Source organism: Hordeum vulgare, chromosome 1H (genome assembly GCF_904849725.1).
Source record: "Hordeum vulgare subsp. vulgare chromosome 1H, MorexV3_pseudomolecules_assembly, whole genome shotgun sequence".
NCBI classification, from domain to species: domain Eukaryota; kingdom Viridiplantae; phylum Streptophyta; class Magnoliopsida; order Poales; family Poaceae; genus Hordeum; species Hordeum vulgare.
In genome coordinates, this window is record NC_058518.1 from 427664410 (window position 1) to 427683603 (window position 19194).

Sequence of the window (19194 nt, forward strand, 5' to 3'; positions counted from 1 at the left end):
AGATGATGGAGCCCAGGAGATGGAGGTCCCCGCCGCCGACGACTGCTACCCCGACGGTGCCTACTACTACGTGGAGGCCGCTGGTGATCAGGAGTAGTTAGGAGGTTCCCAGGCAGGAGGCCTCGCCTCGTTCGATCGTTGTATCTTTTGTGCTAGCCTTCTCTAAGGCACCCCATGTTTTATGTCTGTACTCAGATATCTGTTGCTTCCGCTGACTCGTGTGTTTATCGAGCTTTCGTATTCTAGCCCTCGAGGCCCCTGGCTTGTAATATGAAGCTGATGTTATTTTATTTGTGTCTAGAGTTGTGTTGTGGTATCTTCCCGTGAGTCCTTGGGTTTGATCGTACGCATTTGCGTGTATGGTTAGCGTACGATTAAAATGAGGGCGTCACAGTGTGTTGTTTATGTATCCACACATGTATTTGAGTTTCCAATCAATACAATTCTAGCATGGAAAATAAACGATTATCATGAACAAGGAAATATAATAATAACCAATTTATTATTGCCTCTAGGGCATATTTCCAACATCATAACCATGTGCCCCCGGGGTGGTTGGGCCCCTCCCGCTGGACCGCCGAAACCCATTCAGCACTCCTCGTACACTACTAGAAGCACCCAAAACCTTTCCGGAACCCGAATACCACTTTCCTATATATAAATCTTTACCTCCGGACCATTCCGCAGCTCCTCGTGTCGTCCGAGATCTCATCTGGGACTCCTAAAAACTTTCAGTCACCAACATATAGAACTCAACAATACCAAATCGTCACCGAACCTTAAGTGTGCACACCCTGTGGGTTCGAGAACTATGCAGACATGACCGAGACAATCTCCGGTCAATAACCAATAGCAGTACCATGATGCCCATACTCGCTCCTACATATTGTACGAATATCTATATCGGTCGAACCACGATGTCAAGGATTCAATCAATCATGTTTGTTGTTCCCTTTATCCATCGGGAAGTTACTTGCCCGAGATTAATTGGATCGTTAGTATCTGTGTACCTAGTTCAATCTCGTTACCGGCAAGCCTCTTTACTCGTTCTGTAATAAAACATCCCGTGACTAACTTCTTAGTCACATTGCTTGCAAGCTTCTTGTGATGTTGTATTACCGAGCGGGCCCTAGAGATGCCTCTCCGTCATACGGAGTGACAAATCTGAGTCTCAATTTAAGCCAACCCAACATACACCCTCGGAAATACCTGTAGAGCACCTTTATAGTCACTGAATTACGTTTTGACGTTTGATACACACAATGCATTCCTCTGGTGTGAGGTAGTTGCATGATCTCATGGTCATAGGAACACATACTTGACATGCACAAAATAGTACCAATAAACTAACACGACCTTATGCTACGTTGATAGTTTGGGTCTTGTCCATCACATCATTCTCCTAATGTTGTGATCCCGTTATCAAATGACAACTCATGTCTATGGCCAGGAAACCTTGACCATCTTTGATCAACGAGTTAGTCCATTAGAGGCTCACTAGGGACATTGTCTGTGTCTATGTATCCACACATGTATTTGAGTTTCCAATCAATACAATTATAGCATGGATAATAAACAATAGTCATGAACAAGGAAATATACTAATAACCAATTTATTATTGCCTCTAGGGCATATTTCCAACAGTCTCCCACTTGCACTATAGTCAATAATCTAGTTCACATCTCCATATGATTCACACCCAATAAGTTTTGGGGTTTGATCACGTTTTGCTTGTGAGAGAGGTTTTAGTCAACATGTTTGAAACTTTCAGATCGGTGTGTACTCTACAAATCTCTATGTCATACTGTAGAGGCTGCTACCACGCTCCATTTGGAACAGTTCCAAATGATGGCTCCACTATACAAATATGGTTTGCTACTATGAGTCATTCAGATTGGTGTCAAAGTTACATCGATGTAACCCTTTACGACAAACTCTTTTATCACCTCCATAATCGAGAAACATTTCCTTAGTACTGAAGTTACTAAGGATAATCTTGGCCGCTTTCTAGTAATCCATTCATGGATCACTCTTGTACCCCTTTACAGACTCATGGCAAGGCACACATCAGGTGTGGTACACGACATGGAATACTATAGAGCCAAAGGCTAAGGCATAGGGGACGACCTTCGTCCTTTCTCTTTCTTCTTCCGTGGTCGAGCTTTGAGTCTTACTCAAATTCACACCTGACAACACAACCAAGAACTCCTTCTGTGACGGATATATTTTGAAATCCTTCAAATTCTTGTCAAGGTATGTATTCATTGAAAGTTCTATCAAGCGTCTTGGTCTATCTCTATAGACCTTGATGCTCAATGTTCAAGTAACTTAATCTAGGTTTTCCTTTGAAAAACACCTTTCAAACAACCCTATATGCATTCCAAAAATTCTACATCATTTCCTATCAACAATATGTCAATCACATATATTTATCAGGAAATTCTATAGTGCTCCCACTCACTTTCTTGTAAATACAAGTTTCTCATAAACTTTGTATAAACACAAAAAGCTTTAATCATCTCATCAAAGTGTATATTCCAACTCCGAGATGCTTGCTCCAGTCCATATAAGGATCGCTGGAGCTTGCATACTTGTTAGCATCGTTAGGATTGACAAAACCTTTTGGTTGTATCACATGCAACCTTTCCTCACGGAAACCGTCAAGGAAACAATGTTTTGACATCCATATGCTAGATTTCATCTGCTAACATAATTCCAACAGACCTTAGCATCGCTACGGGTGAGGCAGTCTCATCGTAGTCAACTCCTTGAACTTGTCGGAAACCTCTTTGCGATAAGTCGAGCTTTCTAAATGGTGACATTTATCATCTTTGTCTGTCTTCCTTTTAAAGATCTGTTTGTACTTCATAGCCTCATGGCCATCAATTAGTTCTTCCAAAGTCAACACTTTGTTTTCATACATGAAGCCTATCTCTGATTTCATGGCCTCTAGCCATTTGTCGGAATCCGGGCACACCATCGCTTCTCCATAGCTCGTAGGTTCATCGTTGTCCAACAACATGACCTCTAAGACATGATTACCGTACCACTCTAGAGAAGCACGTGTCCTTGTCAACCTATGAGGTTTGGTAGTAACTTGATCTGAAGCTTCATGATCACCATCATCAGCTTCCATTTCAACTGGTGTAGGCACCACAAGAATAACTCCGTGCACCCTTCTACTCTCTGGTTGAAGTGACGGTTCAAAAACCTCATCAAGTTCCACCACCCTCCCACTCAATTCTTTCGAGAGAAATTCTTTCTCGAGAAAGGAACCATTTTCGGCAATAAACACTTTGCTTTCGGATCTGAGATAGGAGGTATACCCAACTGTTTTGGGTATCCTATGGAGATGCATTTATCCGCTTTGGGTTCGAGCTTATCAGGTTGAAGCCTTTTGGCATAAGCATCGTAGCCCCAAACTTTAAGAAATGACAGTTTAGGTTTCTAGCCAAACCATAGTTCATACAGTGTCATCTCAACGGAAGTACATGGTGCCCTATTGAAAGTGAATGTGGTTGTCTCTAATGCGTAAACCCAAAAACGGTAGTGGTAATTCGATAAGAGACATCATAGTATACACCACATCTAATAGAGTGCGGCTACGACGTTCAGACACACCATCACACTATGGTGTGCTAGGTGGCATGAGTTGTGAAACGATTTCCACATTGTATTAAATGTATACCAAACTCGCAACTTAGATATTCACCTCTACGATCATATCGTAGACATTTCATCATCTTGTCACGTCGATCTTCAACTTCACTCTGAAATTGCTTGAACTTTTCAATATTTTAGACTTGTGATTCATTAAGTAAATGCACGTGTATCTACTCAAATCATATGTGAAGTAAAAAACATAACGATATCCACTGCGTGCCTCAGCACTCATTGGACTGCATACATCAAAATGTATTATTTCCAATAAGTCACTTGGTCGTTCCATCTCGCTCGAAAACGAAGCCTTCAGTCATCTTACCCATGTGGCATGGCCCGCATGTGTCAAGTGAGTCCAAAATATCCATTTGCATGGAGTTTCTTCATGCGTTTACACCAATAGACATGGTTCGCATGTCTCAAACGATTCATAAATGAGCGAGTGCAAAGATCCATCAACATGGAGCTTCTCCATGCGTTTTATACCAACATGACTTAAGCGGGAGTGCCACAAGTAAATGGTACTATCATTACTAATTTTGTATCTTTTGGCATGAACATGTGTATTACTACAATTGAGATTCAATAAACAATTTACATTGGATGCATGACCATTCAAGGTATTATTCATGTACACAGAATAACCATTATTCTCTGACTTAAATGAATAGCCACATTGCAGTAAACATGATCTAATCATGTTCATTCTCAACGCAAACACCAAATAACATTAGGTTCAACACTAATCTCGAAGGTAGAGGGAGCGTGCGATGGTGATAATATCAACCTTGGAAAGACTTCCAACACACATCGTCACCTTGCCTTTAGCCAGTCTCCGTTTATTCAGTAGCTTTTACTTCGAGTTACCAACATTTAGCAAATGAACCGGTATCTAATACCCAGGTGCTACTAGGATCACTAGTAATATACACATCAATAACACGTATATCTAATATACTTCTGTTTACGTTGCCAACCTTCTTATCTACCAAGTATCCAAGGCAGTCTTGCCTGAGTGACCATTCCCCTCATCATATAAGCACTTAGTCTAAGGTTTGGGTTCAATCTTGGGTTTGTTCATTGGAGTGACAACTGACTTGTCATTTTCGAAGTTTCCTTCTTTCCCTTGCCATCTTGAAACTAGTGGTTTTACTGACCATCAACACTTGGTGCTGCTTCTTGATTTCTACCTTCGTGGTGTCAAAAATTACGAATAGCTCAGGGATCATCTTCTTCATACCTGTTATGCTATAGTTCATCATGAAGCTCTTCAGCTTGTTGGCAGTGACTTTGGAGAACTACGTCAATCACTATCTTATCTGGAAGATTAACTCCCACTCAATTCAACTAATTGTAGTACCCACACAATCTGAGCACATGCTCAATGATTGAGCCTTTCTCCTTCACTTTGTAGGCAAAGAATCTTGTTGGAGGTCTCATACCTCTCAACACGAGCACGAGCCTAAAATCCCAATTTCAGCTCTTGGAACATCTCATATGTTCCGTGACGTTCAAAACATCTTGGTCGCCACAATTCTAAGTCGTAAAGCATGACACACCGAACTATAACGTATTCATCAAAACGTGTATCTCACATGTTCGGAACATCCATGGACGACGCTTGGGGTCGCACACCGAGAGGGGCATTAAGGACATAAGCCTTCTATGCAGCAATGAGGACAATCCTCAGTTTACGCACCCAGTCCTCATAATTGCTACTATCATCTTTCAACTTAGTTTTCTCTAGGAACATATCAAAATACAGGGGAGCTAAAGCGCAAGCTAATCATTTACAACATAATTTGTAAAGACATTTTGACTATGTTCATGATAATGAGTTCAATTAATAATATTACTTAAGAACTCCCACTCAACTCAACATCCCTCAGGTTGTTCGAGTGTAACATGATCCAAATCCACCAACCCAAGTCTAATCATCATGTGAGATGAGGTGGCTTCAATGGTGAACATCTCCATGTTGATCATATCTACTATATGACTCATGTTCGACATTTCGATCTCGTGTGTTCCGAGGCCATGTCTGTACATGCTAGGCTCGTCAAGTTTAACCCAAGTGTTCCACATGTGCAAAATTGTCTTGCACCCATTGTATGTGAATGTAGAGTCTATCACACCCGATCATCACGTGGTGTCTCGAAATGACGAACTTTCGCAACGGTGCACACTCGGGGAGAACACAATTTTATCTTGAAATTTTAGTGAGGGGTCACCTTATAATGCTACCGTCATCCTAAGCAAAACTAGGTGCATAAAAAGGATTAACATCACATGCAAATCAGAAGTGACATGATCTGGTCATGAACTTGTGCTTTTTTATCTCCATCTTCAAAGCACCAGCATGAACTCCATCATCGCCGGCACAACATCATGATCTCCATCATCATGATCTCCATAATCCTGTTTCCATCAAGGTTGTCACGCCAACCATCTTATACTACCATTGCTACCGTTTAGTGATAAAGTAAAGCATTACATAATGCTTAATGATTGACACGCATGTCATACAATAATTAAAGACAACCCTATATCCCCTGCCGGTTGCCGTATCATCGGCAGGTAAGTCAATATTAACTATTACAACATGATCATCTCATACATACAATATATATCATCATGTCTTTGTCCATGTCATATTACAACGTACCCTAAAAAAACAAGTTAGTCGTCCTCTAATTTGTTGTTGGATGTTTTACGTGGCTGCTATGGGTATCTAGCAAGAACGCTTCTTAGCTACACAAAACCACAACGGTGATATGCAAGTTGTTATTTAACCTTCTACAAGGACCACCTTTCTCGAATCTGATTCAACTAAAGTGGGAGAGACAGACACATGCCAACCATCTTTATGCAACAAGTTGCATGTCAGTCGATGGAACCGTTCTCTCGTACGTGGATGAGTAAGGTTGGTTCGGGCCGCTTCATCCCACAACACCGTTGAATTAAAAAATACTAAGGAGGGAAGCAATCTGAATATCAACGCCCATAAATTCCTTTGTGTTCTATTCATGATGTCATCTATGCATAGATATAGCTCATGATACCACTCATGGGGAACGTCGCATGGGAAACAAAAAAAATTCCTACGCTCACCAAGATCAATCTATGGAGACTAACATCTACGAGAGGGGGAGTGCATATACATACCCTTGTAGATCGCTAAGAGGAAGCGTATATAATGCGGTTGACGTAATCGAACATCTTCGCAATCCAAATCACAATCCGTCCCGTGATACCATCACGATTCGTTCCGCAATCCCATCACGATCCGTCCCGATCTAGTGCCGAACGGATGACACCTCCGTGTTCAGCACACGTACAGCTTGATAACGTTCTCCACCTCTTTGATCCAACAAGTGAGGGTGGAGAGGTATATGATTTCTTCGACAACACAAAAGCTTGGTGGCAGTGGTGGTGGAGCAACCTCAGCACGGCTTCGCTAGCGCTGTCGCAGATGCGTTTTGGAGGAGAAATAGATCTAGGGAGAGAGGGAGGGCTGTACCTATGCATTAGGGTGTTACTGCCCTCTCTCGTCCTTTCTATTTATAGGAGGAGAGGTAGGTGGGGTGCATCCCTAGCATCTCCTCCAAGGAGGGGTTGGCCTTCCAAGATGGGGAAGAGTCCACCTCCCACAAGGGAGGTGAGGTGGAAGCCCTAGGGAGGACTCCCTTCTCTCCAAGGCACCCCCACCTACCACCTTGGGTGCATGGTCCCTTTATGGGTCGTCTTCCGAGCCCATTAGGGTCTGGTGCGCTACCTCTGAGGCCCATGTTGCCCCCCCCCCGGGGTGGGTGGGACCCTCCCGGTGGACCCCCGGAACCCTTTCGGCACTCCTGATACACTACCGGAAACACCCAAAACCTTTCCGGAACCCGAATACCACTTTCCGATATATAAATATTTACCTCCGGACCATTCCGGAGCTCCTCGTGACATCCGGAATCTCATCCAGGACTCCGAGAAACTTTCTGTCACCAACATATATAATTCAATAATACGAAATCTTCATTGAACTTTAAGTGTGCGCACCTTGTGGGTTCGAGAACTATGTAGACATGACCGAAGCAATCTCCACTCAATAACCAATTGCGGGACCTAGATGCCCATATTGACTCCTACAAATTCTACAAAGATCTTTATTGGTTGAAACATGATGTCAAGGATTCAATCAATCATGTATGTTGTTCCCTTTGTCCATCGGTACGTTACATGCCCGAGATTCGATTGTCGGTATCTGCATACCTAGTTCAACATCTTTACCGTCAAGTCTATTTACTCGTTCCATAATACAATATCATGTGATTAACTCCTTAGTCACATTTCTTGCAAGCTTCTTGTGATGTTGTATTACCGATTGGGCCCTAGAGATACCTCTTCGTCATACAAAGTGATAAATCCAAGTCTCGATTCACGCCAACCCAACAGACACCATCAGAAATACCTGTAGAGCACCTTTATAGTCACCTGGTTATGTTGTGAAGTTTGATATACACAAGGTATTCCTCCGGTGTCCGGGACTTGCATGATCTCATGGTCATAGGAACAAATACTTGACATGCGGAAAACAGTATCAATAAACTGACACGATCATATGCTACGTTCATAGTTTGGTTCTTGTCAATCACATCATTCTCCTAATGACGTAATCCCGTTATCAAATGAAAACTCATGTATATGGCGAGGAAACCTTGACCATCTTTAATCAACGAGCTAGTCCATTAGAGGCTCACTAGGGACATTGTGTTGGTCTATGTATCCACACATGTATGTGAGTTTCCAATCAATAGAATTATAGCATTGACAATAAACGATTATCATTAACAAGGAAATATAATAATAACCAATTTATTATTGCCTCTAGGGAATATTTGCAACATTCAGGTCTTGCAAACTAAATCTTTGAAATGAGGTTGGTCAAGCCACCATTTTTCAAACCGAAAAGGTTTTGGTGAGGTAACCCTTCGAGCCTTAGTATCTAAAAGGAGAGGCATATCGTCACTCCCCATTCGCGACAGAGTAGAAAGAACGGACTATGGAAATTGAGCATCCCAAGATGTTGAAACAAACACACGATCAATTATCGCAAATATAGGTACATCCTAGTTGTTGCTCCAAGTGTAACTTCTATTAGCAATCTTAACTTCCAGCAGACCCCATTTATAAATCCAATCATTAAACAGGTATGAAAATAGATTATTGATCAAACCATTATTCTTATCACATGCAAATCTGAGAAGGTTAGAATCTCGACCAAGAAGCACATGATAAGAAAGATTATGCATGACATCATAAAGTTCCGCAATGAACGCAATTTTGTTTTTGTTATATGCAGTACCATAAACTGCTATAAGATGTCACACAAAACCATTTTTTTATTCTTAATAGTAACTATAACACAAAACTTCTTGTCAATAAAACCAATGATCTCAAATAGGTTATTTCTAAGGCCCACAAGGATGCCACCAGCAGTATTAACAATAGGTAAAACATGCCAGCAGTAATCAATACCACTGGTAATGGAATTCAATATATGACTATCAATGTTCTTTCTTTTAGTTTTGAAGAAACCAATAAAATCCACTTTATAATTATTAAGAAAATCTCCTAGGCACTAAAGTTTACCATGTTGACCTAAACCCGTGATGTTCCAAAAAGCCCCTATCATTTAATTTTAAAAGGACGGGATAAGCCACAAGGCTTGCTTTTAGTAATAAGGATTGGACTATCCACTACTAAAGCAACAGTGCCATATGTTCTAGAGTTGGGAACAGTGCCACTAGGGGATATGTGATCTTGAACACTAATATCCAAATTATCAGGGAGAACAATTTCCGAGTTAAGGTCAGCAAACTGAAGACATCTGAGTTTTTCAGGTTCAATCATGTCCAAAAGGATAAAAAAATTAGATTCATCATTACCAATGCATATATCAATTTTTTCAACTTGATCCACAAGATTATGAACGTCCGCGCAAGAAAAAGATTTACCTTTGAATGATTTGGAAAGTTCCAGGTTCTTATTCTTCCAATACGCATTTGCCTTGTCCATAATGTTGATGTTACCATGCCCTCTCGTGGTAGGTTTGTTTGAGAGCACTGGTCCCGCTTGGTAGAAGCCTCCTCCTGATATTTCAATTTCTTCTCCGAATCAACCTTCTCTAAGGTTTCCAGCAAATATCTCTTAGTAGACCAAATGACTTTCACCAGCTCCTCAGGAAAACATTGCATTTCAGGGTGGTTATTGTCCTCTTCTTCATCAGAATCAGCCATGCTGAATTTTTTTAGTTGGTCACAAAAGTATTCCATGTGGAATCACATGGGATCTCCAATCTGAGGAGGTGATGCAAGAAGTATCTCGGGGAGTTACCTTTTCCTTCAACCTCTTCAAAGGTACATATTTTTGTTGCACCACCAACACTGATTTCTTCAATGAAATCATTGTGAACATGATCCATTAGACCCGGGGGTGGAATTCAGCTGCAAAAACAACCACTTTTTGTTTACTACTAGAAGTAGAGGCAAGGGTATTCTTCTTAGGGAAATTGGCCTTATCTAGCTCATCTATTGGGGTGTCCTCATCTTCTTCCACATCGTCTTTATCTGTTAGGTCAGTATTTTCCTCAAGCTCCTTCTCTTCATTCTTGCTAATGTTAGGACCTTCCTTGTCTCGGTCATCCCCATCTTCATCATCCTCTTCACCAATCTAATCAAAACCTTCCACATAGAAGAACATCAGATACAATTTCTTTTTAATTTCCACCAATCTCTCAAAATGGGTTTTGGTTGGGTCCCTACATGCCACCTTCACACGAATGACCTCATATACGCATTTAAAAATGCCATTCCAGTCCACATCCACAAGGATACCAAAACAAGAAGTGATTTGAGAAAATACTTTCCAAGCACACCACTTGGGAGGAAATCCTTCAATCTGAACCCATGCTTCAGTGAGTTCTCCAAAGGGGTCTAGCATTCCTTGCCATTCGACCACCTTCGTAAAAACTCCATCAAAAGGCAGATCAAAATGAGGGAACTCAATCAGATCTTCAACATTCTTCCGATGAGGAAAGCATAGAAGGAATTTTTTACTTTCCACCTCTTTGATCTGCCGGGGCCATTCCTTGTTCTTGCAAAAGATATCGTTCAGTTGCATCAGTAATTCTGAGGTAGACACCTCCCCTCTCACCACATGTAGCAGAGTACAATTTTTATAGTTCATCCAACTTGATTCCACACACACGGGGATGTTAATATGGTAAAACCCTAAATCTGGAGCAACACTTCCAAAGTATGTTGCGGTAGGGTGTTGATGGACCCATGTTGCACAGTTGTTTACATTGTGTCCATCCTCACAAATGAAACACTTCTTGGTTTCAATGCAGTTACCAATGTAGTTCCTATGCCAACTTCAATTGAAACAAGTCATATCCTTGTACCTCGGATCCACGGCTTGAGTAGCTGGTGGATGTGGGACTGCAGGTGCCGCTCGTACTGGGTTGGGAGCCCCTCACACCAGATTCTTCGTTGCCACCCCCACCCTTGGCCATGGCCTTGGTCGGTTTCGTGGGAGCAGGTGGAGGAGGTGTGGGAGGCTGGACTTGCCCTCCCTGGGCAGGCACCGTCTTCTTGTTGGCCTGGCAACATGGAGGCCACTACTGTTGCTATCCCCCTTTGTCCATATTCCTCTTGACCACCTCCGTGAACGACAATGAACCAGGGCTGATCCCCTCCATCAAAAGCTTGAAGATGGTGGGGTAGGGTCAAAATGACCTAAGCACTCAACTGGAAAACAATCTTCTCTCAAAAATTTCCTAGATTGGAAGAAGTCTTTCCTCACCCAGAAAATTTTGGGGATGGCATATCTAGGGTATGGAGGGGAGGGGGTTGTGTATGTGAGGCCGGCGGCGCACGGTGGAAGGGATAACCCAAAGTAATCCAAAAAACTCTGCCGTTTCCTCCTCAAAGCTATTTTCCTCACGGAAAGACGGCTTTGGCAAATGCGCCTTCCGCTTGACCACACATCCCCAGATGAGGGGTGCAGGAATCGCAACTGGTTCACGCAAGGGCAATTTCGAATAAGCCCGTGGCACCTTAGGAACCACAGCGTCGCCATCCGACAAAGACCTCGCCAGGGTTGGGGAGGCACAAGCACCCCATGGCAACTGTGGAAGGCGAGGAGTAGAAACTCCAACAACAAGACTAGTAGGAGAAATGTCACACTCTCACAAACCACGATCTAAATTTTTGACCAGAATGTCACCACAACTCCCCACATCACGAAAACTCCCTTACTCCGGTAAGCAGAGATATCACCACGGTCTCCTGGCCACGGTGGTGGTTCCAAACTGCGGAGATGCAGCTCTCCCCCTTCACGACGCGCCCACAGCTCCGAGCCAAGCGCCCTTCGGCGAGCACGTCCGCTGGGAGCCCAAGGCTTTAGGGAACGAGGGGCAGGTTGACCCCGGGGGGGGGGGGGGGGGGGGGGGGGGGATTGGCCAACTCTATCACTGGCGGCAGACGGATGTTGAGACGAGAGGGGCTCTCCGCCTTGAACTGTCTCCAGCTCGCTGCCTGGCGTGGATCCATCGTCTCCGCCTCCTCGATGTCCCATAATATCATATCGTAGTCCATCCAGCCGTCGTCGCCGCAAAAAGGGGCTCGCTCCTCGAAGGTAGATCTGTGGATGATCTCCACCATAATATCTCGCCATTTGGAGCGGTCGGGGAAGCGCCCCCGCACCACGCGCAACATCTCCGCGTGCACCTCCGAAGAGTGCAGGTCGATTTCCGGCAGCAGCTCCACCGGAATCGTCTACTGAAGGGCCATCAGAGCTGCCACCATTGTTGTGGGGTGTGCCTGCCTCGCGTGGCCTCGACGACACCTCCCCGCTATCCTCCTCTCGGATCTGGGGGCTGGGGCTTGGTGGGTGGATGGCGGGAGGCTGAGAGTTGGAGTTATGGGAGTAGGCGAGGCACAGGGGCCATTAATGGTGGACCCGAGGTAACCTCGCAGTCGCCTTTGTCACGGGTGGAACAATCCATCTCCTCTGATCCCAACAAAGTGTACTTGTAAAAGCAGAATGGAGTTAAGCTTGTTTACATAAATACGCATTTCCTCATGTTTTTGTTCTTCTTTCGTGGGAGGCACATTTTCCTTCTCGTGGAAGCACGGATTTGGTTTCGCGTGAGGCACAGTCATCCCTCTTTGGAAAATGATCTTTTTTTGCTTCCGATTCGTTTTTTTCGTCTAGTTTGTTTATGAAGAAAAAAGTTCTCGAAACCTATCAATGCAAGGTCTAGTTATAAAGATCTCTCACGCGAGTAATCCAACAGTAAAAACGGTTTGAGATTTGAACGCACGGTACAAAAGATAAAACGTTTTGAATACTGGGTTGATACAAGTGACGTACAGGCAGTTGCCACTTGTCTTAACATGCGGAGATATGAGTGACCTTTGCAAAGAGTACCAATTAATTAGTAATTTCGCTATATAACATATTTTGATCAAACAGCCATGCGATGCACACAAGCACGAGCAGCTAGGCCTAGCCCATTAACCCCACGTTTTCCCCGTGACTGTAACGGGTCGGAAGAGGCATTATGGCGATCCAACATTGTAGCAACCAAACGATGTATCTTGCAGAAGATCGGCAAATCCAAAATGGCGCCCGCTACGCCCGTTACAATATTTTGTGCAATCAGGAGCACACCCCGAGATGCGCTGGGCCAACCCGATGTCCCTTTATTTTCTCTCTTCAAACTCAAGCAAAGCAAAAAGGATGCAAGGCGGGGTTCAAAATCAGGATCTCCACATTCAAAGAGCAGCGCAACAACCACTACGACAAGCCGATATATACGTTTACATACTTCTTTTTCTTTATTTATTTATTCTTTGTCAAGGTTGCGGAATCCCCCACTTTTGGAAAGCTTCCAGAAGCTTTTCAAACCTTTTTTTGTTTTTGAAACGGTTTTTTACTGTACTTTTCATTTTTCATTTTTCCATTCTATGTTTCTTTTTTCTTTTACTAGAATGCATGATTTTTTAAAATTCGCGACTGTGTTTTTAAAATTCGTGAATTTGTTTTCAAAATCTATGAATTTTTACTAATTGATGGGCTTAATTTCTATAAGTAAATGAACCATTTTCAAACTTGATGAACTTTTAAAAAAATCAATTTACATTTATTTAAATAGGATGAACCTTTTTCAAATCAATGAACTTTTTCAAAATCGTGAAATTTTTCAAAATTTAGTGAATTGTTTGTCAAATTTTATGAACTTTTTTCAAAAATTAATGAACTTATTTTTGAAACTTATGAACTCTTTCAGTTTTTCTAAACTTTTTTAAATTCAATGAACCTTTTTTTCAAAATCAATGATTTTGTTTCCAAAATGCATAAACTTTTTAAAAATAAATTAATGGTCAATGTCAAGTCAACATATCAAGGCATCAATTGAATGGGTTAGTCAACTATGCAGTGCAGCGATCATTTGTTTTTTCAAACGGTCGCACCTGAAGCACTTGACCTCCTATTTGCCGCTAATTGTGGCAAGGAGTCGCGCACTGCACTATGGTGTCGCCCCGACTGGGCCAGTCCATCTTCGGCAAGGACAAGCTGCAACGGACAAGGGCTCGCCCCAACTGGGCCGGCCCAGCTTGTTTTTTTGTTTTATAAAATAGTTGTTTTTCTATTATGTTGATTCAAATTCCGAAACATTTTTGCAAATTACAGAATTATTTTTGAAAATACGAAACATTTTCATAAAAATTATGGATATTTCTTAAAATTTTGGAACAGTTTATCAAATTCCCTAATAGTTTTTCAAATTCAGAACATTTTTCCAAATTCTAGAAAAGTTTTTCAAATTTTGGAAAATTTTATCAAATTCTGGAACAATTTTGAAAAAGCCAGAACATTTTTGATACAGAAAATTAAAAAAAGAAATAGAACATAATAAAGATAAAAAAACGGAAAAAAAGTAAACCAGTTTAGGGAGTATTTTGGAAAATTTCCAAAACCTGAAAAAACCGGTTGAATAAATCTTGAAGGCTTCCAAAACTGGAATCCCCGCAACTGTAATGGGCCGGTTCAGTTCATCCTTCGCTCGTCTTTCTCTGTGCGAAAACCTGGCAATTTGCCGCAACACGCGACGAATAGCATTTTCCAGAAACCACCTCCATCCACCTGCTCGTGTTTTGCGGGCTGGCCCAGTGTGGTGCTGCAGTGATCGCCAGAACTGTTCCCTGGTGCTGAAGGCGTCCTATAGGACTCCCTAAAATACCAGGGTCGAATGAGGCACTATACCGGTACGGTACTGTACCAACCGGGCACTTTAACCTTGAAAAACAAGTCTGAGTAGGGACTCTTGAAAAGTACATAAATTTATAAAAAAGTTAACTATTTTAGAGAATGGGAATATTTTTAAAAATGAAAATAATAATCACTACAAATAGAATTTGAGAACATTTTTTTAAAACAGCAACATTTCCTAAATATTTAGAGGCTAATATATTTTTAAATTTAAGAATAATGTTTGAAAATTGTGAATAAATTTTGATTTTCTGATTTTTTTAATGGAAACATATTTTTAAATCCAATTGTTTTTAGTAGGAACATAATCTAAATTTGTAAACCCTTTTAAAAAATGGATACTTATTTCAACCCTTGAACATATTTTCATTGTTTGAGCATTTTTTAAATTCTGAAATTTCTTCAAAAAGTGGATGACAAACTGAAATTCCGCAGAATTATAACGAAATGGGAACAAAATTAGAAGTTCAAAAATGGTAAGACAATTTGAAATTCCAAGCATTTTTAAAAAGAGAAGAAAACCATAACAAAGCAGAAAGATAACCAGCACAAAAAGTTAAATAAAACAACCAAAAAAAATCCAAACAAAAATCCCCTAGAAAGATCCTAAAACCAGATTTCTGCATTATAAGTGTTAACAGTTTCTTTTTTTTGAGAATCAAGTGTTAACGGTATGTAGGACCTCTATGCGAATAACGGAAGTTCTTCTGCATTGCGGCAAACAACAGTCGCTGCGACATGGGGAAGACAGAGGGTTGGCCAAATTCAGTAGTAATAGAGGGGGTTCTGGTTCTGGCCTTTCAGTTTATTTAGGTTTTCAGTTTATTTAGTTTATTTAGTTATAACTGTGACTAGGTTTTCAGTTTATTTAGTTGTTAGTTCTATTCTCTTTTTTTTTCCAAATTGGCAAAATTTAAAAAATGTTCGAAAACTTCTAATTTTATTTTTAATACTTAAATTCAGTATTTATTTAGAAAAAGGTTCGGAATTTCAACAAAAGTTAACAAATTTCAAATTTTATGTTAATATATTCATAATTGAAAAAAATACATTTTTAAAAACGTTCACAATTTTAAAAAATGTTCCGACTTCCAAATTTTGAATACTTTTTCTATAAAATATCATAATTTCAAATCTATCCGAACATTCAAGAAATTATTTGTCTTGTCCAAGAAAAGTTCACGATGTTATACATTTTCAAAAACTTAAGAATTCTTCACAGTTCCAAAAGTTCTTCCCGTTCCAAATTTTTTAAAATGTTCAAAATTCCCAAATATGTTTGAATTTTTGAAAATGTTTTCATTTAAAAAAAAGTTCTATGGTAATATTCACTTCTAATTTTTTTTTCCGTTTTCTATAAAGAATCAAACAAAATCTATGGTACCCAAATCGGTAGAGGAACACAATTTTATACATTTTTAGTTCATTACAGTACCACGGCTCACTACAATTGCTGCAGTACGATCTTCCTACAAGACCGCGAAATGGTCATTGGTTGTCACTTCTAGATCCAGCTGCTGGTTCTTCTCTCATTCCAAGTTGGCATACTTGCCTCCAATCTCACAGGTTTTCTGAAAAAATCAAGGAAATAGTTTAGTCGACACTAATATTTTTCCACTCCTGAGTGGAGAAGTGCAGTTCAGTCGACCAAATGGCGGCCCGCCGCACCCACCCACACTCCCCTACACTACTCTAAGTACAAAAAAGGACCATGCGTCCAAGTGTTCAACGAGCTCCAGCACATCCTCCTTCCGGACGGTTGACGGGAGAAAATATCCCTAGATCCACCCTGGCGGCAGCGCTGATCGGCCGCCTGACTTCTTTGACTTTCCACCCTTCTTGATGCACTCAAGCTGGCTCGTCTTGCCTTTCGTCATCTCAGCGGCGGCGTAAGGAGATCAAAGCAACACCTGCGGGGCGGAGGCGGAGAGGAAGCAGAGGAGAATCAAGAGACGACACTGCTCCAACCCTAGCGTCGACCAGATTTATAACCGCCCGAGTGAGTCGCTGACTGGTGGACTCGTCGAATCTCTATCGATCCCGATAACAGTGGAGCCGCAGTACGTGGCGATAAGGGCGGCGCAATAATCGAGGCATCGTTACCCCACTTGCCTTGGTTGTTGCGTCATCACCGTGCAGCACGCGCTAACCAAAATTTCGAATCCCGTGAAATCCGGACGTGACGATGTGATCCGTCACATCTCAAGATCCTGTGAGTCACTCGGATCAACTTCAATGCTCAAATTCACTCGGGCATACTTCATAGCAGAATCGATCAGGGTGAATGATGAAGAGTTCAAACGACCCACAATTCTACTAAACCTCAAAGCATGTTCAAGATCGGTATGCCTTCATAAAATTTGCATCGTCCCCTTCCTCACTCGAACGACGATCCATTAGGGGGCTATAATGATGGGGATATGTACCTAGGGTAGGACCATAGGCCCGACCTACATGTCCTACCTAAGGGCACCTCATTATTAACTTGAAGACTACAAGGAGGGTTCCTACTGGATAGCCATAGCGCCCGAGTCACTCGATAAGCAACCACTCGGTAGATTCCCCCCTTCACTCGACAATCAACTTCCACTCGGAAGAACCAAAAGCCAGTCAACGCAGAAGACCAGAAGCCACTCTAGGGAGGCCAAGAGGCGAGAGTTCGGCTGGTCGTCCTAAGTAGAATTAATTACATACGTTATCAGTAACGTAGGCCTTTAAACTCCATTCAACCCTTGGTTGCCCGGTATTGGTGAGGGGAAGCACACTCTATATAAGCCACCCCTCCCCTCTGGCACAAGGGTTCGCACCCCCTGTAACACGCATTCCACACTTCTAGAGCTCCCGAGCACTGAGACATTGGGATGTTACCTCCACGAGAGGGGCGTGAACTCATACATCTTGCGTACAAGCTTTCCGTAGCTAGGACTCTGCCCTCTCCTTTCGTACCCTACACCTCTACTGTCAGGTTCATTCCCATGACAATAATGGGACTGAGTTCAAGAACACTGATCCTGATAATTATCCTCATGAACTTGGTATTACTCATGAGCTATCTGCTCCTTACACTCCTCAGCAGAATGGCGTCGTGGAGTGCAAGAATACGACTCTTGTTGAGATGTCTTGCACTATGCTTGAAGAATATCAGACCCCTCATCTTTTCTGCTCTGAGGCAATCAATACTATGTGCCATATCATCAACATGGTATATCTTCACAAATTCCTCAAGAAGACTTTATATGAACTGCTCACTGATAAGAAACCCAATGTAAATAATTTCAAAATCTTTGTTGCAAGATGCTAGATTAGAGATCCAAACCACAATTCTAAATTTGCACCAAAAGCACATGAGGGTTTTATGCTTGGTTACAGAAAGGACTCAGACACCTACAGAGTCTTCAACAACTATCACAACAGTGTTTAAACTGTAGATGTGCGGTTTGATGAAACTAATGGCTCACAAAGAGAGCACCTACCTCCTGTGTGACATTAAATGCCTCCTGATACGTCTCCACTATAAATTTTGATTGTTCCATAATGTTATATTATCATTCTTGGATGTTTAATGATCATTTTATAACAACTTTACACTAGTTTTTGGGACTAACCTATTGACATAGTGCCCAGTGCAAGTTGATGATTTTTGCTTATTTTTTCCTTTGCAGAAAATCAATATGAGATGAAGTCCAAATGCCATGAAACATTTTGGAGATATTTTTGGACTAGAAGGAAACTTGAGTACCAAGGAGGATCACAAGGGGAGGTCCAGGCGGCACACTAGGCACCAGGGCGCGCCCTGGTCCCCTCGCGCGGCCTAGTGGGTAGTGGGGGCCTCAGGCACCTCCTCCACCGCGTCTGAGCTCTATAAGTATGCCTATCTATTTACTTTATGTATTTTTTTGAATTTGAGTCTCCATCTTCTCTTATAAAGCACCAACTAAGGAACACTATTATCATACTTGAGCATTGGATGTATCTAATATTTGGGTGTATTGCATGAATGGATCAGTGATGGAGCATGATGGGCTAGGGATATCGTTCTTTAGCTTTGATATTTTGAAAGACTTGGTTGCTTGCTGATATGCTTGAGTATTGAAGTTTTCATGTCAAATTATAGACTATTTCTTTGCATCATCTACAGGTCCATACGTCCATGGTAAAAAGAAATAAATATGATGAACATGTTAGGCAACATTCCACATATCCAC